The 24,862-nt window shown below is 58.1% G+C and overlaps 2 long non-coding RNA genes across 2 annotated transcripts; one reads left to right on the top strand and one right to left on the bottom strand.

The window, feature by feature from the left end:
* Positions 1 to 212: 212 nt before the first annotated feature.
* Positions 213 to 6,765, top strand: LOC132660143 (uncharacterized). The gene is made up of 3 exons (XR_009601387.1): positions 213 to 573; positions 1,205 to 1,476; positions 1,889 to 6,765. It is a non-coding gene; the product is annotated as an uncharacterized LOC132660143 (long non-coding RNA).
* A 3,108-nt stretch (positions 6,766 to 9,873) lies between these two features.
* Positions 9,874 to 13,902, bottom strand: LOC114115742 (uncharacterized). The gene is made up of 2 exons (XR_009601386.1): positions 11,816 to 13,902; positions 9,874 to 11,528 (listed from the first exon to the last, which is right to left on the bottom strand). It is a non-coding gene; the product is annotated as an uncharacterized LOC114115742 (long non-coding RNA).
* Between the last annotated feature and the right edge of the window lie 10,960 nt (positions 13,903 to 24,862).

The following is a 24,862-nucleotide window of genomic DNA, read 5'->3' as shown; positions in this document are numbered from 1 at the left end:
AGCTCCCGACCAATGAGGGCCCACGGCGATGATGTAATGCGTGGTGGCCCGCGCGCTCATTGGCTTCCCTCCCCGCCACTCCAGACCGGGATTGGGGGTGCTTTCGGCCGCAGAGGAAGGGGTGCGGGGCCCGGGGCCCGGGGTTCGGGTAGGGCTGGGCGCGCGCTGAGGGAGCCGAGGCCCGAGCCCCTGCCCAGGCCCCTCCCTGGACGGACCCGGGGGCAGGCTCCCAGCACGCGCTCCACCGCCCCAGGGGCAGCGCGAGCCTCCGAGGGCGCGCAGCTCCTGAGGGGTTAGAGGGTCGGGCACCCGGCCGCCGCCTGCGGGACAGCCCGGCCCGGGGAGGGGCAGAGCTGAGAGCGCGGGGCCTGGCTTAGTGGACTTCTGCACGAGGCCCCGACACCTGCTCCAGACGCGCGATGAATTGCAGGTCTGAGTCCGAAATGTGGGGCCGGCCTCCAGGAGCTTTCCAGGGCCTGAGAAATAATCACTGTACTTCTTAAAAAGTAGCTCAAGTGACCCGAGGGAGAGGGACCGAGGAGGCTGGAGGTGGAAACCCGAGCAGAGGAGAGGGTGAGACCCGCGTGCTAGGAGAACCCGGGTCCCCGGCTTGCTGCCCTCTGCCCCGGAAAGCCCAAGCATGTGCCCTGCTCCCCAGGGCCTCGTCCTCCCCCAGCCCTGTGAGGGCATCCCCGTCGCGGTGCCCCCTTTACAGGGGGGGAAGCTGAGGGACGGAGAGGTGCCTGGGGAAGGCCAGGACCCGACTCGGGACGGCCTGGGGCCGCTGCCGCTGCTCGCTGGCCCCCACCAGAGACCCCCGTGGGCTGGCCAAGCCCCAGGAGTGCGGGCAGCCTGCTGAGGGGGAGGCTGGGGGCGGGGGGTGGCCTGGGAGACTGCTGCAAAAAGCCACTTCCAGCTGAAGCCAGAGTCAGGACACGGGTCGTTTCCTCACCCTCCTCACAAACAGGGACCTTGGACTACCCATCCCCCACCCAACTGCACTTTCTGGGGCAGAGGCAGTTGTTTTTTAGATGCTCAGTCGTGTCCGACTCTTTGTGACCCCATGGGCTGCAGCACGCCAGACCTCCCTGTCCATCACCAGCTCTTGGAACTTGCTCAAACTCATGTCCCTTGAGTCGGTGATGCCATCCAACCATCTCATCCTCTGTCGTCCCCTTCTCCTCCCACCTTCAATCCTTCCCAGCATCAAGGTCTTTTCCAATGAGTCGGCTCTTCGCGTCAGGTGGTCCAAGTATTGGAGCTCCAGCTTCAGCATCAGTCCTTGCAGTGAACGTGCCTGCCAAGTCACTTCAGTCCTGTCCCACTCTGTGCGACCCCTGGACTGCAGCCTGCCAGGCTCCTCTGTCCATGGGATCCTTCAGGCAGGAACAAAGGAGCGGGTTGCCGCGACGCCCTCCAAGGGATCCTCCCGACCCAGGGCTCGAATGCGCAGCTCCTGCACCTCGTGCGCTGCAGGTGGGTTCTTGGCAGCTGAGCCATCGGGAAGGCCCTTCCAATGGGTATTCAGGGTGATTTCCTTTAGGAATTCCCTTCTAGTCCCCCCCAGAACTCTGGCCTTTGCCCTCTGGCCTAGGTCTGACCTAGGCTGTATTCCCACCTTCTTCCTACCTGCTCTTTGCCAGAGGTTCACTTTTGTGCAGGTGACCCAGGGCTGTGTCTCTCACAGAGAGCGTGTCAGAGGGCCTGAGACAGGGGCTCCAGTCCCGGTCTGGCCTTGGCCTCTTCTCAGCAATGGACTCAGCCATGGTCTTGGATCCTCCCTGGGCCTCACTCAGGGTCCTGGGGCGTCTTGCCCACTCCACAGGGGCAGAGAACTCCTGGCGCAGCAGCACCGCCCCTTCCTCAGGTGGCCTCCTTCCCTTCTCAGATTCAGATCTTCAGGGGGCGACACCCAGAAACTTCAGGCCAGGGATCTGGACCGGATCTCAGAGCTCCCCTAGACTCCTCACCCCCACCTCCTCTGGGTAAGTGGAGACCCTGAACCGTCCCAAGGCTGTGCCAGGACCCGGGCTGGGTGGCACCACACTCGGCGTCTCTGCAGGCCCCAGGGCTCCTTCCCCACTCCCCAGCCTCCCCCACCCCTGCCCCATCACTGTGCCCTGGCGGTGAACTTAGCTGGACTTGGTTGAGCCTAGCTGACTCCTCAGTAAAAAGTCAGGACGGGGGCAGGACAGGCTGGAAAAGAGAAGGATGGGGTGCGGAGTGGGGAAGGGGAAGGAGGGGCCTCTCCCTCCAGAACAGCCGTGTTCTCCTTGTGGGGCAGGCTGGGCTCCCACCCCAGGCCTCCTGGGTGGCCCTGAGACAGAAGCAGGGGTGGTGGGAGAGAACCCGCCCAGGAGGAGGAGGAGGGTGATGGATGACAAAGGCGTGGGGAGGGTGCGCAGGGCGCGGAGGGGACACAGGTGCTCGACAGCCGTCTGCCCAGCCAAGAAGCCAGGGTGCCCTGCGTGGGTTAGACCAGATGACTTGCAGGGTGCGTCTCAGTTCCAGCAGCAGCAAAGGAGGGGCCCGTGGAAGACGCTCTGATCGTCCTTGTCCTGGTGCCTCCCCACTGCACCATCAGCCTCCTGTAAACCCTCCTCCCATGTGGCGACTAGAGCGCAGATGTGACCAGCCCCATTGGCACTGGATGCCCAGAAGGCATCTTTGTTCACCCAGTGGTAAGAGAATACCACAGACGGGGTGACTGAGCACACAGATGCTTATTTTTCACAGTTCTGGAGGCTGGAAGTCTGAGATCAGGGGCCAGCATGGTGGGTTCTGGCAAGGGCCCTGCTCTGCGTTGCAGACAGCCGTTTTCTCACGTAGCTCTGTGTGACAGGAGGCAGAGAGAGCTCTGAGGGCCTCTTTTTAAGGCACTAATCCTATTCACGAGGGCTCACCCTCGCCACCTAATCACCTCCCAGAGGCTCGCACCTCCTAACACCATCACTTTGGAGGTTAGGGTTCCAATGCATGAACTTGAGGGAGACATAAGCTTTCAGTCCACAACAGAGGGCACGAGTGAGGTGCTGAAGTCACCAGTGGGCAGGGTCCACCCAGAAGGTGGAGGCAGCCTCTTAATAGGTGCTTCAAGGCCTCGCCACAGGCAAATAGGGCAAAAATGGGCTGACATCAAATAGGCTGGCCTGTTTGTCTGCAAACCTGGCAAGCATTCAGCTGGTCAGCTCATCAGATAGTGGCCCGGCTGGTGGCCAGTGATCCAGACAGTCAGACACTCACTTGAGCCATCAGCCAGCAGCTGGCCAGGTCAGCTGCTCTGGAGGTTCCGAAGCCCCCGGCTGGAGATGCTTTAGGTCTTCCCTTTGAACCAGGAATCCTGAGCTGCTCACCACCCCCAGATACCCCGCACGCCCCACCTCCAAGCCTTGTCTTCCCGGACCCCATCCTGAGTGTGTGCCAGCTTTCTCTTCCACAGACATGCCACGTGACGAACCACAGCACTCGCGCCTAGGCGTGTGTGTCTCCTCGGCCTCGGAGTCAGGGAGCCGGGTCGGGGTGAGGCAGCTCTTTCGTCTTGACTGGCTCACTCGTGAGTCAGCTGCCAGGGCTTCAGCTGGGATAGTTGGGTGACCAGCCTCTGCTTTACACGGCATCCCCTCCTCCGGGAGGCTAGCCCAGGCCACTCGCACAGAGGAGGCTGGCATCCACCAGAGCGGGAGGCCGCGTGTGAGTCCTCAGGTGGCCTGGACTGGGGACTGGCGCCCTGCTGCTGCGTCCGTCAGTCAAGCATCAAGGGCGCCGGGACCAGAGGCTGGGAGGAGCTGCAAGTCTCCTGGCAAAGCGAGTGGGTGCAGGGGGGCCAGGCCCTGGGCTGTTGGCATCGGCAGCAAGCGCCGTCCCTGCCCCCGCCCTGCCTGTTTCCTGTTCCTCAGGACTCTTCTCAGCCTCGTTCTTTGACGCTTTCCCCAAAGTTCCCCTGCTCAGTTGCTGCAGACTACGCTAAGCTCCTTTCTGCCCTCCTGCTGTGTCTTGGGTTCCTGTCCTATAGCCCCCAAGTTGGTCCCCAAGGCTGCGGGTTGATCTCCCCGCAGCCTCTGCTGCTAGCATGAGCCCCCGAGGCCCTGAGCCACATCAGGGTCCCTCCCACCCTCAGAGCCGAGGGTGACAGCCGGTGGGGCCGCGGGCAGGAGGCTGGCCTGGGGAAGCCCCCCGCCCCCCAGTCCTGAGCAGTACCCTGTGTGAGGCACCCTACGCTTCCGATTGGCAGCTATCTGTCCTTGGACAAAGCAGCTCGCCTCTGAGCCCCTGGCACCCCCGCCCTGGGGCAGCTGGCAGAGAGGGGGGCGGGCAGAGGAGGGCACCTCAGGCCCGCGGCCGACGTGGCACACAGCAGCTCCCAGTCTCCTTGCCTCGGTCGTCACAGACCCAGGCTCCGGGCTTTTCCCAGCACGATGCAGACCCGCGCGGTGATTTCCAGGCAGGCCGTGCCCTCTCCACACTGTTCTCCTGCGGGCTCCCCCGGCTCGATGCCCGCTGGCAAGCGTCTGTCTGCATGTGGGCACACAGCCTAGCCCACGGGGACCACGTGTGCCTGCTCTGCCCCGTCTGCCGCGCCGCCCGCCGCCCCGGCCACGCGTTCCGTGTACTTTCTGTTCTCCCCACCCCCTTGCGCGTCCCCCACTGGTGTTTCTGCAGAAAGGCCCAGCCAGGCCATCAGGGCCTTCCCCGGAGGATACTTCCAGAACTCAGAGGTGACAGGAGGCCTCCGAGGGCGGCCTCGGGTGGCACCCGCTGTGTGCCCGCCACGGAGTCCGTCCCCTGGAGCCTCGCCAGCACCAGGCACCTGGCCAGGGCCGCCGGGTGGCGTCGTGACTGGGAAGGGAGGGTCCGAGGCTGCGGCCCACCCCCTCCCTGGGCTCCTGTTCTCACTCCTATTTCTCCCATTTCTGAGGCAGCTCTGCGTCCCCATCCCTCCCCCCAGGATGTATGAGTTGAGTTTATCTGCTCAGTCATGTCCGAACGTTTGCAATGCCACGGACTGCAGCCCTCCAGGCTCCTCTGTCCATGGGATTCCCCAGGCAAGAATACTGGAGTGGGGTGCCATTGCCTTCTCCAGGGGATCCTCCCGACCCAGGGACTGAACCCGGGGCTCCTGTGACTTCTGCATCACGAGCAGACTCTTTACCTGCTGAGCCATCCTCAAGCTGAAATTCCTACCAAATTCACCATCGTGGGGCGGGGGGCTCAGGCTGAAGAGTGCAAATGTTGGATTTGGATGGTCTGGGTTCAAAACCTGCCGCTGTCACTTTCCAGCTGGGGCACCTTGAGCAATTAAAGCAGAAAGCGTTTATTAACTAATCGACGAGTGTGAAGGGCTTCGAGCCAGGCCTGGGGACCTGGAGCTGCAGCTGTTACCGCAGCTCTGAGACTCAGAGACGCAGGTGCAGTGAGAAGAGGAACTGATGGTTCCGGTTTCAGGTGTGCCCAGGCCTGCATCCTGGCTTCATTGCTTCCCAGTTGTATGACTTTTGGTCACTCAAACGCTGTGAGCCTCAGTTTCCTTATCGGTAAAATGGGGATGAAAACAACCATCCTGTTAATTGTTGGGAGGATTCAGAGATGATACGTGGATGTGCCTAGCCCAGAGCCAGGAACAGCCAGTAGGGCTTTGATGGGTACTTGTTAGATTACAGGAGGTTAAGTGGAAGTCCCTTATCCAACCCATTCAAGTCACGATTTGAATGCAGGCCTGCCTGACTCAAAGCCAGTCCCTAGCCATCACCCCGTACCCTGGGTGATTCACAGGCGCAGGGAGGGGCCCTTGGGCCTCAGTGATGGTATCTAGGAATGGCTGTCACCCGCCTGACTTCCAGGGGTTACAAAGGAACCTAAGTCCTAAATGCGTGGTAAGGCTCTGGCTGGTACTCCAAACTACGCTCCCAGAAGGCATGGGAAGGTGCCAGCAGCCTCCAGCACTATAGCCGTGACCTCTGCGTCTACATAGCTCCCCAGGCCAGGTCCCATCTGAGTGCTGTACTTCAGTGACCCATCACTTAACCCTCCCAGGAGGACGAGGGGAGAGGTGCCACCGTTACCAGCACGCCCGTTTCACAGATGAGGAAACTGGAATAAAGAGAGGGGAGCGGGGGGTCCCTGGTGGCCCAGTTTCACCCCTGCTGTGGCCCTGCACTCAGTTGTGGTCAGGAGACTACGGTCCCACGAGTCGCACAGTGCAGTAAACACAGAGAGAAAGGAGTCTAAAGGCTATGTGGTGCCCTGGATTAGACAGCAAAACAGAAAAGGGGCCGTGGTGGAAAAGCTGGAGAGGCCCGAGTTAGACCAGCAGTTCCGCTGCCAGTCGCTGCCCCCGTGCTTCCTTCCTCGGGGGCAGCACAGCAATGAAAGATGTCACCAGCGGGGCGGCCGCCTGGAGGGCACGTGGGAGCTCTCTTTGCAAGGTTTTGTAAATCCAAAATTCTCTTGAAATAAAAGGTTTGAGAATAACCTATTGGCAGCGAAGCAGGGAGACCCAGACATGAAGACCAGCCCTGTGGACAGCGGGTGGGGAGCGGCAGGGAGGGAGGGCCAGACGGGGAGAGCAGCGTGGAATCATGCGCAGTAGCGCGCGGCACAGACGGCCGGTGGGGGTTTGCTGTGTGAACCGGGGCTCTGTGTCGCCTCGAGCGGCTGGGATGGGGCGGGAGGTGGGAGGGAGGGTCAAGAGAGGGGCACGTGTCCACCTGTGGCTGACTTCTGTTGATGCGTGGCAGAAACCAACACGATATTGTAAAAGCAATTATCCTTCCATTAAAAATAAATTTTAAAATTGTTTAAGCTTAAAAATAAAGGAAGTTCAGTGACGCGCCTGGGGTCACACAGCTTCTAGGTGGCAGCGGGGAGATGTAGGTCCCAGACCACTGGCCGCGGAGGCCGTGCGTGGGGCTCTGCAGGCTTCCAGCCGAGGCCATATCGCCGGCCCTGCCCAGCACACCCGCCCACGGTCACTGTGTCAGAGCGGGCAAGCCCGCATTCGCGGCCTGGCAGAAGGTTCCTTTTCATCCCTTTTAACAGGCGGGGAGCTCTTGTGTCAATATAACTCTCTCTAAAGATTGGGTGGCTCCCTTTGTTTCAGACCCCACTCTCCTCCATGGGCCGGGGGCCGCAGCAATGGAGCAGATTCTGACCCCATCTTTCTGATGCTGCTTGCAGACTGGGCAGTTTATTCTGTGAGCGCGTCTCTTTTTTGTAGTGCCTTATCAAACGCAGACGTAAAAGCCAACTGATGCTCTCAATAATCTGCGGAGATATCCCTTTGCCCGAGAGTTCATTTGACACACGCTTTGCTCCTTAGGTTTCTACAGATAACTTTTCCCAAATGATTCAGCCTTGCATGATGTGAATTGCCGTTCTTCTAGCCCGCAAGAGCAGTTTCCTCACTGTTTCTTCAGCCTTCTCTCACAGTTTCCCCTGTCCCGCCATCCAGGCCCCAAAACCAAGGCCATGCGTGTTTTACGTCCACGTACCTGTTTATGTATCAGTCATGTATTGCTATAAAATGAAATATCCCAAATCTCAATGGCTTAAAATAGCAATCATGAACACTAAATATTTCAAACTTTACCTATGTTTGGTAGCCCTGGGTCTCCCTTGCTGCGTGCAGGCTTTCTCCGCTTGTGGCTTCGCGGGCCTCTCGTAGTGATGGTATCTCTGCAGAGCACAGGCTCTGGGGCGAGGAGGCGTGAGTAGCTGCAACACGCAGGCTCAGTAGCTGTGGCAAACGGGCTTGGCTGCCCCGAGACACGGGGAGTCTTCTGGGACCAGGGCTCGGCCCCGTGTGCCCTGCATTGGCAGGTGGGCTCTGAACCGCTGGGAGAGCAGGGAAGCCCGTGCGTGATTCTTTACAGGTCTGTGAGTCACGGGAGGCTGGCGGACCCAGGCTGAACTTGACCGGCCCCGCTGGTGTCAGCCAGGCTGCCTTGAGTCTGGCTGGTTGACCTGGGCTGGACTCAGTCAGGGACGGCCCCGCTCTGAGTTTCTTTCATCCTCCTGCTCCCGTGCGACCAGTGGGCCCACCTGGGTACGCCCATCCGAAGGTGGCGGCAGTAGCCTGGGTAGGCAAGACCACGCCTGCAAGCCCTTATCAGGTGCCTGGACCCGCACCTGCCGTCGTCCCCTTGGCCGCAGCGCGTGGTGGAGCCCAGAGTGAAGGAGAAGGGAAGGGCCTCCCACTCTCGAGGAGGAGGGTGCGGCACCGTCACGGAGAGGACGCGGACGGGGCAGGGGCGAGGCCTGGGCACGAGCGCCGCCCACCCCTGTGGCCAAGGGCACGCGCTCCCTCACTGCCCGTCCTCTGCATCTGCTTTAAGCCTTCCCTATAGTTCCTTTCCCCTGTTCCACACGGTCGTATCATCCTTTCTCAGATGAGAGCTGAAGATCAGACGAGAGACGTGAAGTCCCTTCCTCAGGATCCCATCGCCAACAGGCACAGAGCTCGCATTTGAAGGCAGGCCTGTCTGGGCCCCCACAGGCAGTGAAAAGGAGACCGTTTCCGCCCTGGTTATACCCAGAGGGCTCTTGACCTGTAGAACCTAATTCTGGCTAACAAGCTGGAGAAAAAAGCGGTTTACTGGAAGGAAATTGCACGGCCCACAGTGGTGGAAGAAAAGCCAGAGAGACAGAGGTAGGTTCAGAGGGTCTGTCAGAAAGGAGCTTGTGAGGCCTCCCTGTGCCGATTGAAAGGCTGAAGGTGGGAGGAGAAGGGGACGACAGAGGACGAGCCGGCTGGATGGCATCGCCGACTCCATGGACGTGGGCCTGGGTGAACTCCGGGAGAAGGTGATGGACAGGGAGCCTGGCGTGCTGCCGTCCAGGGGGTCGCAGGGAGTCAGACACGACTGATGGAGGACTGAACCGGCTGTGATGACGACTCAATTGTCTTCGTCACTCAGCCTGGGAGTCAGGGCGCCGAGAATCTAATTGGCCCGGCTTGTGCGTGCCCGAGGGTGGGCGTGGGGGCCGACAGCCAGTCCCTCCCTTCCGCCCGCCCCATGAATGGGGTGGGGGCTTCTGAAGGAAACGTGGGGTGACACGTCCCGGGAGTGAGCAGGGCGGGTGGCCTGGCTGCAGGGAGCGGCTGCGTGGACTTGGGAGCGGGCCTGCTGACTGGTTGTCCTTGAGCAGTGCAGGCAGGCTTCCGCCCTCCCTTGCCTGCGTTCCCCCTGCCGCACTGCGGTGGTGGGTGAACCTCTCTGGGTGCTTGCGAGGGGCGGTGAGCGCTGACTGGTGGCGTGGCTGTGTCTGGGGCTGGGTGGGCGAGCAGAGGGTAAACCCTCCAGGAGACGCCACGGGCCCTGCGGTCCTGACGGCCGAGGCAGCCGAGGCCCCAGACGGGCCGTGACCTCCCGGCCTGGAGAAGCGCGTGGAGACGCTGGCAGCCTGCCCCCCGGGGCCCGTTTCTCGGAGGAGGAGCTCCGAGAACCCAGAGACGGCAGGGACTGAGCCGTCACCCTCAGGGGGACAAGCTCGTGTGCATGATTCTCCGTTTCAGGTTTGCTGGCATCGTGGCGGGGACTCTGAGCCCACGTGAGCAGAGCGTGGGCTTCCCGAGCTGGCGCCAGACGCGAAGTCAGGTGAGGCTTCGGGCACCAGGCACTGGCCTTGCCCGCGAGAGGGCTCCTGGGAACCTCAGTCCCCTGTCGCTCACTGTGACCTGGGGTAAGTGCTCCAAGCCTGCTCGCTCATCTGCCCAGGAGAGGTGGTCACGGGGGCTCCCAGCCCTGTTCCGACCCCTGGTGCTGCCATTCAGAGCGCCCCCAGACCCCCCTCGACTCACCGGGCTTGTTTGTTTCGACAATGGCCTGGTGATTCCTTTTTTTAAAAAAGTTAAAGAAAGAAATTTTTTGATATAAATTGTTAAAAAACTAATTTTTATTGGAGTATAGTTGCTTCACGGATTTCCTTGGTGGCTCAGATGATAATTGGCCTCTAATGCGGGGGACCTTGGTTGGATCCCTGGGTTGGGAAGATTCCCTGGAGCAGGACATGGCAACCCACTCCAGTATTCTTGCCTGGAGAATACCGTGGACAGAGGCAGCTGGAAAATCCCGTGGACAGAGGCGCCAGGCAGGCTACAGTCCACGGGGCTGCAAAGAGTCCGACAGGACTGGGTGGCTGAGCGCGCACACACCTAACTGCTTCACGATGCTCTTAGTTTCTCTTCTACGGCAAAGTGAGCCAGCGGGGCGTGTACATCTATCCCCTCTCCTGAGGCCTCCCTTCCCATCCAGACGCCCGCAGGGCCCTGAGCAGCGTCCCTTGTGCTGCCTCGCGGGCTGTTATCCATTTTATACATCGTCCGGGTACGTCAGTCCCAACCTCCCAGCTCCTCCCCCCTTGACCTGGTGACCCCCAAATACCACCCCCTGTGGCTTGTCTTTGCCCTCCACTCAAGCAGGCACTAAGTCAAGCCAAGGCAAGCCTTGGCTTCCCCGCTCTGTCTGGGTCAACCCCGCTTAATGACAGTGCAGCGAAACTGCACAGAGAAGGGCTGGGAGGCCTGGTTTCCACCCTCCAAGCCTCTGGCGTTTCTGGCCGTGAAGAGAAGCCGGCCTGTGCTGGGGCGCCCTGCGGCGGTCGGAGGAGGTGACCCCCCCCACCCCCACATCGGGCACTAGCAGGACGAGCGAGGCCGAAGGGGTCAGGCTCAGAGGGAGGTCCAGGCTCAGAGGGAGGTCCAGGCTCAGAGGGAGGTCCAGGCTCAGAGGGAGGTCCAGGCTCAGAGGGAGGTCCAGGCTCAGAGGGAGGTCCAGGCTCAGAGGGAGGTCCAGGCTCAGAGGGCCCCAGGGACCCCCGGCTGGCCACTGCTCCCCCGGTCCACAGGCGGGATGGCCCCAGCCTGGCTTCTCCCGGGCTCTCGAGATCTCCAGGAAGGAAGTCGGTTGGCCTGACAGGCTCGTCTTTTACAAAGCCGCGTGTTTGTCATGAGGTTTGTGCCCTTGCCCTGTGTGACCACAGACGTCACAATAAGCCAGTGGAGCAGCCATCAGCCGTTCTGAGGGTGGACGGAGAGGGACCCTGGAGGTTGCCTAGCCCCATCCCCTCACTTTGTTAGGCTCTAGAAGACAACCCAGTCAGACACCAAGGTACAGGGCCTGGCTCCGCCACTAGGTTGCCACGGACATTGACCTCACGATAGCTCAGTTTCCCCATCTGTTAAAAGGGAACGTTCCCTTTCATGATAGAGCAGCAAGGCCAATAGAAAACGTGTAGGCCCCTTGCAAGCCTCAAATGAATTTTTGAAGATTCTTTTGCTTGTGGCTGCGCTGGTCTTCGCAGCTGTGGCGGGCTTTCTCTAGCAGCGGCGAGTGGGGCCGGCTCTTTGCTGCGGTCCAGGGGCTTTTCCTCGCAGGGCTCAGGCCTTGGGTGCTGGAGCGTCAGCTGCTGGCTCTGGAGCGCGGTCTCAGGCGCTGTAGCACGCAGGTTTAGTTGCTCCGAGGCGTGTGGGATCTTCCTGGACCAGGGATTGAACCGGGGTCCGCTGCTCTGGCAGGCGGCTTCTTTAACCACTGGACCACCAGGGAGGCCCCATTTCAAGTGAGTGAACAGATGAAGGCGCTAGGCAGAGTGCTCACGCCCTGCCCAAGGCTGGGGGCTCCTGGGGAGACTTCTATGCCTTGCTGGGAGGGGCCCCGGGACTCCATCACAAGGACCCTGGCGGACGCGCCCCAGGCCACGGGCTTTGCGAGGCCCCTCTCTGAGCATGTCCCGCTCTGTGACCCTTAGGCGGCCCCGCCCCAGCCTCGCCGCTGAGTCCACAGCCCGGTGTCTTCAGATATTCCTCCTCCCCACTCACCGTCTCCCCGCTCCAGCCAAGATCCCTCCTCCTTCCCCAGAGTCGAAGCTCAGTTGCTCCGGTCTTCTGAAAACCTGGAACCTCGCTGCAGGCCAGGATATAACCGACTCGCCAGGAGCCCCCTTAAGACACTGCGAGGAAACATTTTATGCCAGTGTTGGAGACTGTCTGGGGCATTTCTCAAGATTCCAAGGTCCCTGCATGAACCCGAGGGGCCAGGCTAAGGCGGGGGCTACATGAAAGAACAACGGCCCAGGAAGCAGCTGGAGGGGGTCCCGGGGGCACCGACAGCTGCGAGTGCCCCACTTTTACCTTACGTTTGTGTCAGCCTCAGCAGCAAGAGCCTATGAGGGGGAACGCGAGGCTTTCTTGAGGAAGAAATTCAGAAAAAAATTGACGTTATTAACTTCATTTGCTCACTGCCACCCACAGGTATTTAGCGCTGGGCTTTGTTTGTTTTGGTATCGCCACACGGGCATGTGGTGTCTAAGTTCCCCAACCAGGGATCAAACGTAGGTCGCCTGCACTGCAAGCGCAGTCTTAACCTCTGGACTGTCAGGGAAGTCCCACTGAGGGTGTTACTTTGACATCTTATCCTAACTCATACGGTCAGAAGCGGAAGAGATGAAGACAAATATGATATCACTTATATGTGAGTCTTCGAAAATGATACAGATCAACTTACTTAAAAACCAGAAACAGATTCACAGACATAGAGACAAACTTTTGGTGAGCAAAGGCACATGGGGTGGAGGAGGGAGAAATTAGGAGTTTGGAATCAACACACCACTAAGAAGAGTGAAAAAGTTGGCTTAAAGCTCAACATTCAGAAAACGAAGATCATGGCATCCAGTTCCATCACTTCATGGGGAATAGATGGGGAAACAGTGGAAACAGTGTCAGACTTTATTTTTTGGGCTCCAAAATCACTGCAGATGGTGACTGCAGCCATGAAATTAAAAGACGCTTACTCCTTGGAAGAAAAGTTATGACCAACCTAGATAGTATATTCAAAAGCAGAGACATTACTTTGCCGACTAAGGTCCGTCTAGTCAAGGCTAAGGTTTTTCCAGTGGTCATGTATGGATGTGAGAGTTGGACTGTGAAGAAGGCTGAGCGCTGAAGAATTGATGCTTTTGAACTGTGGTGTTGGAGAAGATTCTTGAGAGTCCCTTGGACCGCAAGGAGATCAGCCCTGGGATTTCTTTGGAAGGAATGATGCTAAAGCTGAAACTCCAGTACTTTGGACACCTCATGCAAAGAGTTGACTCATTGGAAAAGACTCTGATGCTGGGAGGGATTGGGGGCAGGAGGAGAAGGCGACGACAGAGGATGAGATGGCTGGATGGCATCACGGACTCGATGGATGTGAGTCTGAGTGAACTCCGGGAGATGGTGATGGACAGGGAGGCCTGGCGTGCTGCGATTCATGGGGTTGCAAAGAGTCGGACACGACTGAGCGACTGAACTGAAGTGAACTGATATATAAACAGATGCAACAAGGACCTGCCGTATAGCCCAGAGAACTATACCCTGTAATAACTTATGGTCGAAAAGAAGCTGGGAAAGAATCGCACACGTGTGTGTACGTGTGTGCTACATGCTCACAGCTGAGCCACTTTGCTGAGCACCTGAAATGAACCAACCCTGTAAACCACCTCTGCTTCAACAGGAAAAGAAACGGTGCGACAGGAAAAGTTTTAAAGGATCGACCCATATTCAGGAAAAAACGAGAAGACGTGTTGTTGCTGGCTGTTTTGCATCAGCCCCTCCTAGGAGCACCCCGCTTCCCTAGGAGCACCCCCACTTCCCTAGGTGCACCCCACTTCCCTAGGAGCATCCTCACTTCTCTGGGAGCATGCCCACTTCCCTAGGAGCACCCCCACTTCCCTGGGAGCACCCCACTTCCCTGGGAGCACGCCCACTTCCCTAGGAGCATCCCCACTTCCCTGGGAGCACCCCCATTTCCCTAGGAGTAACTCCACTTCCCCAGGAGTAACCCACTTCCCTAGGAGCACCCCATTTCCCTGGGACCACCCCCACTGCCCTGGGACCACCCCACTTCCTTTGGGGGAACCCCCTCTCCCCCACTGTTTACACTCTCGATGGGAGAACGGTTCCAGCGTGCGATCCCACCGCAGGAGCTCGGGGGACACACGGCTCCTCCAGGCTCGGTTCAGCAGCAGGGCACGTCTCCTGTCCCAGGTCACTCCTCTGCCTGTTGTTAGAAATGGGCGCTAGCAACCGCGGCAGGTTGATCTGCGGGCAGTAACCAGGCAGCGAGGAGTCAGGCCCAGCTTTGCCAGGACTAGTTCTATGACCTGTAAAGTGTCATTCCACTTCTCTGAGGCTCCACTTTTCCGTCTGGAAGAATGGGCAAATGTCGCAATCATGATTTTCAGCAAAAGAAGCTGACACAACTAACGTGCACTGTATGAGTCCTTTGTACACGATTCAAAAACAGGCAAGGCTAAGCTTCATTACTGAGAGGTGCATACACGGTGGCCACGCTGAGACAAAACGAAAAAGCAGCGATCTCCGTAAACGAGCTGCGCGTGCGCATGGGCTGCGGGAAGGGCCGTGCGCAGGAGAGCCCCCTCAGGACTGCTGGCGCCGTTCTGTCCTGATCGGGATTGTTCATTACACAGACATTTGCTTTAGAATTTACTATGATTAGAATTGCTCCTGGGATTCCCTGGTGGCCCAGTGGTAAAGAATCTGCCTGCCAGTGCAGGAGACAGGGGTTCGATCCCTGGTCCGGGAAGATCCTGCTGCCGGGGAACAACTAAGCCTGAGTGCCGCAGCTGCTGGAGGCTGTGTGCCCCAGAGCCTGAGCTCCCCAACAAGAGGAGCCCCCGCGAGAGGCCCCCGCGGCGAGAGGCCCCCGCGCCACAGCTAGAAGAGCTCACAGGGAAAGCTCGCCCAGCAGCAAAGAGCCAGCACAGCCAAAACAAAATCATACGCAGAAACATAAAAGAATTGCTCGCGGCACCTTCCAGCTGCTTCTGTCCTCTTTGGTGTGTCTGTTGGTTGACCATGGGAAAGAAGAGACTGACTCTGTCTTTAAAGAGGCTGTTAGCTGCACTTTGCACACATGAGGGCCGTGAATGATCCTCTGCCCCCCCTCTCTGGTCCATAGCCCAGAATGTCCAAGCTGCGTCCTGCTCTGCCGCCTGGGGCCCATTTCACAGCGGAGTAAACTGAAGTGCAGAGAGGCGAAGGCGTGATCTCTTCCCCACCCCGCCACCCCGCTCCCACCCCGCTTCCTTTTACCCTCAAAGGCCTCCAGCCTGAGACCTACTCTCCTCTGCAACCTGAGGCTCCCTTTCTGCCTGGAGCTGCTGGAGTGCCGTGTGTGAATCCAGCCGCCTCAGAATTAAGAGCGAACAGAGCATTTCCTCTCCTTCAGAGTCTGTTCCAACACCCTCCCTCTCAGGCTGGAAAAAACAATCCAGTTGCAATTTCCTTCCACCCACAACTCCCCCATCACATGCACTCAGCCTTGGGAGTAGTAGAGGACTTTATTATTTTCTAAAGAACCCATGCACGCCATCCGGAGCTTGCATAAACCCTTCTGAGCATCCTTCGGCAAACCACTCCAGGAGAATAAAAGCTGGGCTGAGGAGAGCACCGGGCCCACCGCAGGCATACCTAAGATCCCAGCTCAGGCACCACGAGCTCGCAAGAGGCCCCAGCTCCCCATCACCTCAACAGATGCGGCCCTCATTTCCGTCGGAATAAACTGCCTCCAGCTTGGAGCAGTGAGAACTTTACAAGCAGTCCTGCTCCCAAGGCCGGCAATTTGCCAGAAATTAGCAGTGACTAAGACACACCAGCTCTCTTTGTTCTGGGTGGTGGGGACCAGCTTGTCCCACACCTTTCATTTCCAGCGTTGGTTGGAGAGCTGCGCACGCAGCCGTCCTGAGGCCCCAGGCCTAGGGTGGGGGCTTTCCTTTTCCATGTCCCCCTCCCCTTGAACAGGCTAAAAAGGGAGGCACTGCTGACTCCCCACGAGATCTGCTCATCTTCCTTGCTTCTCCCCCATTTCCTATTCACTCATCGTCCAGAACAAGAAAGAAACAGAGTGGGCGGACTGAAGGCCGTTCCTACTGCTTTGTCAAAAACTGGAAGCTTTTCCAAAGGCTGGTGAGATCCTCCAACACCCTGACCTTTAAGAGCTGGAGGGAAAGGCCCGACTTTGTGGATTTGTAACCTGTCCTGGCCAGGCCCAGTGCAGGCTTGAGGCCACAGCAGCAAGGCCACCCTCTCAGTGAAATGAGCTGCACTTGGCGCAAGTCCACGCCAGGGCCCTGCTCTGTGCTTTGCAGGCTGGGAAGCTTCATGCATGTCATTTCACCACCCTATGCCTCAGCTTTTGCATCTGTAGAATGGGTATGACAAGGTGGAATAGGATGTCCCACAGGGCTTATGGAGAGGCAGGGCCAGCTGCCTAATTTGCAGGACCCAGGGCAAAATCAAAACGCAGGGTCCTGTGTGGAGCCAGGGACCCTGCCTTGGCGGCCTGTCCTAGGAACTTGCCCAAGACCTGGGACATGAACATTCTCTCGCTCCCCATTTTCCCACAGCTGCTTTGCAAAGGATATTAAGTGTACTCCCTACCTTTGAAAAAAAAAAAAGCAGGGACTTCCGAGGTGGTCTGGTGTTAAGATCCCACCTGCCACGGAGCAGCTAAGCCCGTGTGCTGCAATGACCCTCACACCCTGGAGGCCGTGCTTCTCAGAGAAGCTGCCGAAACGAGAAGCCCGCACACCCCCACTAGAGAGTGACCCCACTCATCGCAACTGGAGGAGGCCTGTGCACAGCCACGGGGCCCAGCCCCGCTGCTCACTAAATACATTTCTTAAAATCATTTTTCAAAAAAGCGGGTCTCTTCTTCAAGAATTATGAAACATTTCAAGACGGCAACAGCAGAGCATTAAACCAAGCCTGGGGCCCCGGGGGCCTGCCCAAGAAGCTGGCCCTGGGCAAGATGTCCATTCATTCATTCAGCAGACAGTGGGATTCTGTGCCAGGTTCAAGTCATACGAGCTAACAAATGCCAAGGCTCAACAGATCTGGTGCACAGGGGGTACTCAGTAAACAGCACCTTCAATTTCACGTAAGCCTCTTGATACAATGCATCAGGTAGCGTCATCTGCACTCACACATAAGAAAACGAGACTGGCCCTTCCCTACCCGGCTGACAGCCAGATGCCCAGGGACGCTGTGAGTACCTACCTGATGACCGTAGGTCATAAGTATGAAAAGAGACATCCACAGGGCCCCAGAAAAGCTCTTGGGTTAGGGTTAGACCGACTCGACTGTCGCTGTCTTTAAAGACACAAAGGCAACCTACATTGCAAGCCAGACTTGGCTACAAAGCTGACTTTTGCATTTGGAAAGTGAAACGTCTGCGTTGAAAATGTGAATGTGGTCATTTCATCAATAAAGCAAGTGCATTTCCTCTAATTCAAAACGCAGTAGCGACGTACCCCTGGTGGTCCGGTGGCTAAGACCCAGGCACTCTCAGTGCCGAGAGCCTAGGTTCAACCCCTGGTCAGGAAACCAGGTCACAGGTGCCGCAGCTAAGTGATCTCACGCCATAAGCAAAGATCCTGCGGGCCACCAGGGAGATCGAAGATCCTGCCTGCTGCAGCCAAGACCCAGTGCAGCAGAATAAATGGCTGCTTGGCAGATGTAGCGGGGAGCACACGGAGACGCCGAGGCCTGAGTGAGGTGAGCCATCTGGTATGAGCCGGCTCATAACACGTGCGCTAATGCTCACACGCTCAGTCCTGTCCAACTCTTTGCGACCCCATGGACTGAGCACGCCAGGCTTCCCTGTCCTTCCCCGTCTCCCAGAGTTTGCCCAGACTCATGTCCATTGAGTCGGCATGAGATGGGTGGCACTTAGTTGGATGGTGATGCCATCCAGCCATCTCATCCTCGGTCGTCCCCTTCTCCTCCCGCCTTCAATCTTTCCCAGCATCAGGGTCTTTTCCAATGAGTCAGCTCTTCGCATCAGGTAGCCAAAGTATTGGAGTTTCAGCTTCAGCATCAGTCCTTCTAGTGAATATTCAGGACTGATCTCCTTCAGGATGGACTGGCTGGATCTCCTTGCTGTCCAAGGACGCTCGAGGGTCTTCTCCAGCACCACAGTTTGAAAGCATCAGCTCTTTGGCCCTCAGACTTTTTCATTGTCCAGCTGTCGCATCTGTGCAGGACCATTGGAAAGACCATTGCTTTGACTATATGGACCTTTGTAGGCAAAATCAGGTCTCTGTTTCTCCATGGGAGTTTCCAGGCAAGAATACTGGAATGGGTTGCCATTTCCTTCTCCAGGGGATCTTCTCCACCCATGGGTGGAACCTGGGTTCTCCTGCACTGCAGGCAGGCTCTTTACCGTCTGACCCACCAGGGAAGCCCAAGGGGAGCTCAGTGTGTGTTAGTTCAGTCTGAAACTGAGCTGGTCACTAAAGTGGACCGAGACCAGTGTTTTGGTTCTCAGAGCTAGGATCTGTCAGGTGTTGGGCTGTTTTCCCTTCAATCAGGCCTCTCTCCTTCCCAGACCAGGCTGCCGTGTACAGGAGTGTAGGTTGTGCACTGCACAAGAGAGCCGGTGCTCCTCAGAGCTGTGCAGCACGCATGAGGTGAGGCAGGCCTGCTGCCCGCAGCCCAGATGCCCAGGATGGACAGCCGTGGGCCAGAGCCTCCGCCCTCCCCTGCCCAGCAGCCTCAGCTCCCTCAGTACACTCTTCCCCTGACCCTTCAAAGCTGACAGCTGAGGGAGGGTCTTCACGTGGGGAGAGTGCCCGGCGCCTGTGGCTCCGGTGGCGGAGGGCCTCTACCGTGCAGACCCCGCCGCTTGCCCCTCTTTCTTTGTTTCGCGTAGTGCTGGTGGTTGCTGGGGCGACCACCTCAGTGACGGCGCTCCCGGAGAAACACGGCGCCAGCCCCAGACCTGACCAAGCGCCCCGCTGCTCCCCCCATCGAGGCTCCTTTGTGTCAGAGATCTTGCTGATTCCCATTCCTGACCATTTGGGCCACTTGTTTTTTCTCTTCCCACGCTTGGAGTTCTCACTGTTACGCTTTAAATTCGCCAACAAAGAGTGAGCCCACGAAAGCCCTGACCTCAATAAAAGCAAAAGCCCAGGCCCTCTCCCTCTCCCGCCACAAGCCTCACCGTGTTGTGTAATGTCCAGGTCCTGTAAGTAGTAAACCTTCGTCTTCTCCAAGGTTTCCTGACGGCTGTTGGTGAAGGATGGCTTAGAATCACAATAAAAAGCACAAGGCCAATCCAAGCCCAGCATTGCTTACACAGGCTGAGCTGGGGACAAACAGCCTCCTGACCCTCCTAAGGGTGTTCTCGTAACATGCTGCCACCAGGCAGGCCTTCCCTGGCAGCTCAGCAGTAGAGACTGCCTGCCAGTGCGGGAGACGGAGACATGAGTTTGATCCCTGGGTCAGGAAGATCTCCTGGAGAAGGAATTGGCAACCCACTCCAGGATTTGCCTGGAAAATCCCATGGACAGAGGAGCCTGGTGGGCTACAGTCCACGGGGTCACAAAGAGTCGGTCACGACTGACGACTAAACAGCGACAGCCACCCCGAAGTGCTGGGCGGGGGTGCTGCCTGCCACAGCCGCCCCTCATCGGTGCCCGTAACCCGCTTTGCCACCGAAGATCAGCTTGAAGCCCTGAATCAAGACTCCTGCAGAAACGCTGGGAGGATGCCCAGGATGAGCAGCTGCCCGCAGCCGGCTGCCTGCCTGGCCTCTGGCCTCAGCGCTCTGCCTTGGGAGGGATCCGCCACCAACCGCTCCCGTCCGCTGCCGCGGAGCCTTCCCACACAGGAGCGATGCCTCCAGCAGCAAGCAGCTCTCCTGCTTGTTGGAGCTCCCTCGCTTCGACCCTGGGACCCAGAGGAGGAACGCAGTCCCAGTTCTAAGCAGCCTACATCCTGCTTAACACACTCTGTGACCCTATGGACTTAGCCCACCAGGCTCCTCTGTCCATGGGGTTCTCCAGGCAAGGACACTGGAGTGGGCTGCCGTGCCCTTTTCCAGGGATCTTCCTGATTCAGGGATGGAACCCGCGTCTCTTAGCCTCCGGCACTGGCAGGCGGGTTCCTTACCACTGGTGCTACCTGGGAGGCTCCAGGCAGCCTGCATCCTACCCACTTACTCTCCCCGCCATCATTTTCTGGAAGCTTCCGTCTCCACAGGCCTCACACTCAGAGCACCGAGGTTTAGGGTCAAGAGACCTGGATTCAAGTCTTGGCTCTGCTCTGAACTACCTGTGTGACTTCCAGAAGTCACTTCACTCGCATCTCTGGCCCTCAGTTTCCCCATCTGTAAAATGGGGACAATATTGGCGTCCCTCCCAGAGCTGCAGGAGGGGCTATGAATGCTGAGGGGAAATTGCTTTCTGTGTTCCTAGTAATGCCTGTCCAGCGTGGGCATTTCAGTTCTCTCTAGAACCGGATGGTTCCAGAGCAGCCTGTCCAGGCGCAGGAGGCAGCCGTTGATTGGCAGCGCCCTGTGAAAGCTTCCTGTGGAGAAAGCAGCCGCGAACAGCTCCCGTCCTGCTCCGGTGGAGAAGGGAGACGCGAGTCACGGGCCCTGCCCTGAGGGCCTCCTCCCACGCGGTCACTGGTCTGTGGGCCCTGGGGTGCGGTTAGCAAGGGCACAGCTGCTGTGTCTTCAGAACAGCCAGCTCTGCCCCTGGTGATATGAAAGGAGCAGCGGGCTTCCCTGCTGGCTTGGGGGTGAAGAACCCACTTGCCAGGGCAGGAGACGCGGGTTCGATCCCTGAGCCGGGAGGATCCCACACGCTGCGGAGCAGCTAAGGCCGCGAGCTGTGATCACTGTTTGTGCTCGAGAGCCCAGGAGCAGCGGCCACTGAAGCCCCCGCACCCTCCACGGAGACCCCTGAGCCCCTTGACTAGAGCGGACCCCGGCTGCAGCAGCTAGAGAAGGGGCCTCCCAGCAAGGCAGACCCAGCACGCCTAAAAATCAATAAAGTATTGAGAAGCAAAGAAAAGGAGGGAAGGACCGCAGAGAGATGGAAAGTGGAGACAGTGACCCAGAGAGGGAGACAGACTGTCCGTGGAGAGAGACTGGGGCGTCCAGACACGGAGACACGGGGACCGAGCGGCTGGGGACGCCAGGAGGACGGAGGAGCGGGCGGGCCGTGTCTAGGAAACGAGCGCTGCTAAGGAAAGCAAAAGTCAGGCCTGACTGCAGGCCTGATGCCTTCCGCCTCAGTGTCCCGGGCAAGGTCGCCAGGGAGGCTTCTGACCAGTAGTCTGCGAGGGGCCGAGGTGCTCTCACATCAGCGCAGCCCCTCAGTCTTGGGGTTGCCCCTCAGACGGGGCTGCCCTCCCTCCCCTACCCTCCCTGTGGTTTCTGGAGTGGCACCTAGGGTGCCGGGTGCAGCAGGCAGGTCACCCCAGCTCCAGCCTGGAGTACCAGCCCTCCTGACCAGCAGAAGCCGGTGAGGGCTGCGTCCCCCCGGGAACCCCTCTTCCTCTGAGCTCGCTGGGCCAGGCCCTTCCAGCCGTCATAAAGCCCGAGGTCCCCTCCTCCTCTGTCTGACTTCACTGTCCGCATCATAGAGCTCGGGGTACCCTCCTTCTCCTCTGACCTCACCATCCTCGTCATAAAGCCTGAGGTCCCCTCCTCCTCCCTCTGACCCCTCCGTCCACATCATAAAGCCCAGGGTCCCCACCTCCTCCTTTGGCCCCTCCGTCCAGTCTGGGCTCCAGATGGCCCTCCCTGCCGGGGCAGCAGGGCCATGGGGACGCACAGGCTCGGAGGCCCCAGGCTGGGCTGAATCAAGCTCTGCCTTCTCCCGTGCCCTCACCTCATCTTTACTTGTTTGTTTGTTTGCCAAGCGGCACAGGGGAGAGCTCAGTCCCCGACCAGGGATCGAACCCACACCCCCGAAGCAGAAGCCCAGAACCCTAACCGCTGGACTGCCAGGGAAGGCCCTGCAGCCTTATTTCTTTCCCAACATGAGCCTCAGTCTCCTCGTCTCTCAAAGAGGACGCCCGTGCGTGCTCAGCCGCTGCGCCCAGGGCCGGCGCCGGCAGCCAAGAGCCCGGGACCTGTGTTCTTCCGGGTCCACCTCTCCCTCACGGGTCACCTCCCTCTTCTGGGCTCTGTTTCCCCGAACACGAAGCGAAAGGATTGGGGTGACTGGCTTTGCCATGGTTTTGATGGCAAGTTGCAGTGAGCATCGCCGTCCAACAGACACTAGATGCTTATGTAACTGAAACGAAACTGGCATGAACCAGACTGTGCTACGAGCTTGCAGGCTGACTTCATGGAGTTTGAAGAGCACCGGGCAAGGACCCCCAGAAGCTTAGATGTCCCGCCTAAGGGAAGAGGGGAACCCACTGGGCAGGGCGTCACCCCTTGCATCACCCAGCCGCCCGCCTCTCGCAGAACAATTCAGCCCTTCTGCGTCTCATTCACTGGGCTTCTCCATAAGGTTTAGTTAGGAAAAGGGGCTCTTTGGTTAGACGTGTGAAAAGTCTGAAACTGACTGGACTGGCAGAGACTGGGTGATTTTTGAGCTTTGATGTTCTATGATTCTGTGATTTGAATTGAACTGAGCAAAGTAAAGTAACTGTGAAAACCAAATAAAAGTTTCTGGGAAAAGATAGAATTAGTGCTTCTGAAGAGAAGGATTTTATTTTAATACATGATTGTTTGCACATTAAGTAAAATGATTACTTGCATCGAGCGCCTTCTATGTCCCAGTAGCGTTCATGTTACTCGGTGTGGCCCTCACCAGAGACTTGTGAGGAAGGCCTTCATATGCCCATTTTATAGATTAGGAAACTGAGGTTCAGAGACGTTCGGAGCTCGCCTGAGTTGACGGAGCCACGAAGAGCGTCTCTCCTACAAGGAGAGACTCCTGAACAAGAGAAGGCGGCATGGGAGGCCTCGAAGGGTTCAGTTTCCTCCTTGTCTAATGGAGGGCTGACGGAGAGAAGCGTGTGTGGCTCCTCATAGTTGCTCAGTAAAGGGGAGCTAATGTCGGGCTCACGATCCCTCCATTTGAAAAGCTACAGCCCACCACACACACACGCGCGCACCCCACACGCACACCCCACACGCCCTGTTGCTAAAATCCCACTCTATGGCCAGTTTCCAGCAGAGAGGGCCACAGGCAACAAAGTCTCTCATCAAACAAACGTGAGCCTGCCTGGACTGCTTCTAACACAGTTTCCAAAGGAACATCCTCACTCCTCCTCTATACTCCCCTCCACCCTTGCGCATGACGAGGAAGACGCTCTCCTTCCAAAGCAGGGATCTGAAGCTCCCTACAGCGCTGACATGGAAACCCCCATTGAGATCACCCAACTGCATGCCCCAGCCCATTTTACGGAGGAGCACACTGAGGCCCGAAGCGGGCAAAGGGTGGACCAAAGGCCATACCACACGCCGGAGGTGGAGCTGGACCCAGAAGCTTCCTCCTGAGCCTGTACAGCTCCAAACGCAGGGCTCTCCTGAGCCGGCGGGGCTCACGTTCACCTTCATGCCATACAGCGCCAGGCTGTAACCTCGCCACCCCCAGCTTCCTAACAGCCTGCAGCTCAGCTCTGCCAGCAGAGGAGGGAAGGATTTCCTGCCCACACTTCCAGTCTGCCTTTTGCCGCCTCAGCACAGCATCCAAGCTCAGACCGCAGCAGCGACCAGTCGCACAGGTCGGCGTGCCTGCGTGTTTGCCGGCAAGCATCCTTCTTTGCCAGACGGTGAGCTCCAGAGGACAGGAGCTGGGTCTCTCCAGTCATGATTTGGAGCAGGTCCCTTACACTCTCAAAGGCTTAATCTCCCCATTTTCTCCATAGAAAGGTGGGAAATTTCAATAAGATGATGTACAGAGCTGAGCATGGTTCCTGGACTCTGGTAAATGTTTAATAAATGTTCATTTTTGGACTTCCGTGGGGGTCCAGTGGTTAAGAATCCACCTACCAAGGCAAGGGACATGGGTTCGATCCCTGGCCAGGGAAGATTCCACAAACGGGGGGCAGCTAAGCCCATGGGCGAGAACTACTGAGCCTGAACGTGAGTGCGTGAGTCACAACCACTGATACAGTACTCCACGCCTGCTGAAGCCGCACGCCCGGGCCCGAGCTCCCCAAGAGAAGGCAGCACCGTGAGAAGCTGCACGCCCGGGCCTGAGCTCCCGGACAAGAGAAGGCAGCACCGTGAGAAGCCGCACGCCCAGCACCGTGAGAAGCCCATTCATCACAGCCAGAGGGCGGCCCCCACATAGCAACAAAGACCATCACAGTCAACAATAAACAAGGAAATAATCTTTTAACATTATTATTATTATTATTTTACTAATGCTTGTTTTCTGAACCCCATCACCTAACAAATCACAGTGCCTGGCAAAAGCATAGATGCTCAGTAAACTTGCAGGAAATAAACACACCAGGAAGGGTATCGTCTATTAATCACCTGCTGTCTACAGAATTTCTGCTAAATACATCACTCAGCAATGGCCTTGAAGTGCTGTGTCTAACAAAGCTTCTCAAAACTCTGCCATCATTTATTACAGCTGCCATCATTTATTCTCTAAGGGTCTGCAGATCAACAGGGGCATTCCATTCTGGGTTCCAGGATTAAAGGGCGGCAGCGGTCAGGAGACACTTCTCTTCTGACGATGGCAGACGTGCGCCAGCACGGGTGGAAACACGCGCAGCCTCCGACCGCCCGGGCTGCGAACTGGCGCACGGCCACCTCCAGCCGCTTGCCGGCGGGTAAAGCCAGTCCCATGCTCAGCCGCGGATTTAGCAGACCCAGGATGTTGGGAGTGCGGCCAGGGTGCGGGTGTGTGATGCCAGCAGAGACAAGTGAAGAATCCCGACCAGCGATGCCGCCTGCCATGGTGCTGACCTTCACGTGGACCTTGAACTTGCAGGTGCCTGAGCGCAGGTCTGTCTACCGCTGTCTTCCTCCGGTCCCTCCCCAGGAGTCACTGGAAGGATGCACCCCCACCAGAATCTTGGGGAGAAGAAAAACCCAAGACG

The sequence above is a fragment of the Ovis aries genome, chromosome 7 (assembly GCF_016772045.2).
Source record: "Ovis aries strain OAR_USU_Benz2616 breed Rambouillet chromosome 7, ARS-UI_Ramb_v3.0, whole genome shotgun sequence".
Lineage (NCBI taxonomy): Eukaryota > Metazoa > Chordata > Mammalia > Artiodactyla > Bovidae > Ovis > Ovis aries.
This window is presented reverse-complemented; position numbering and strand designations above follow the sequence as displayed.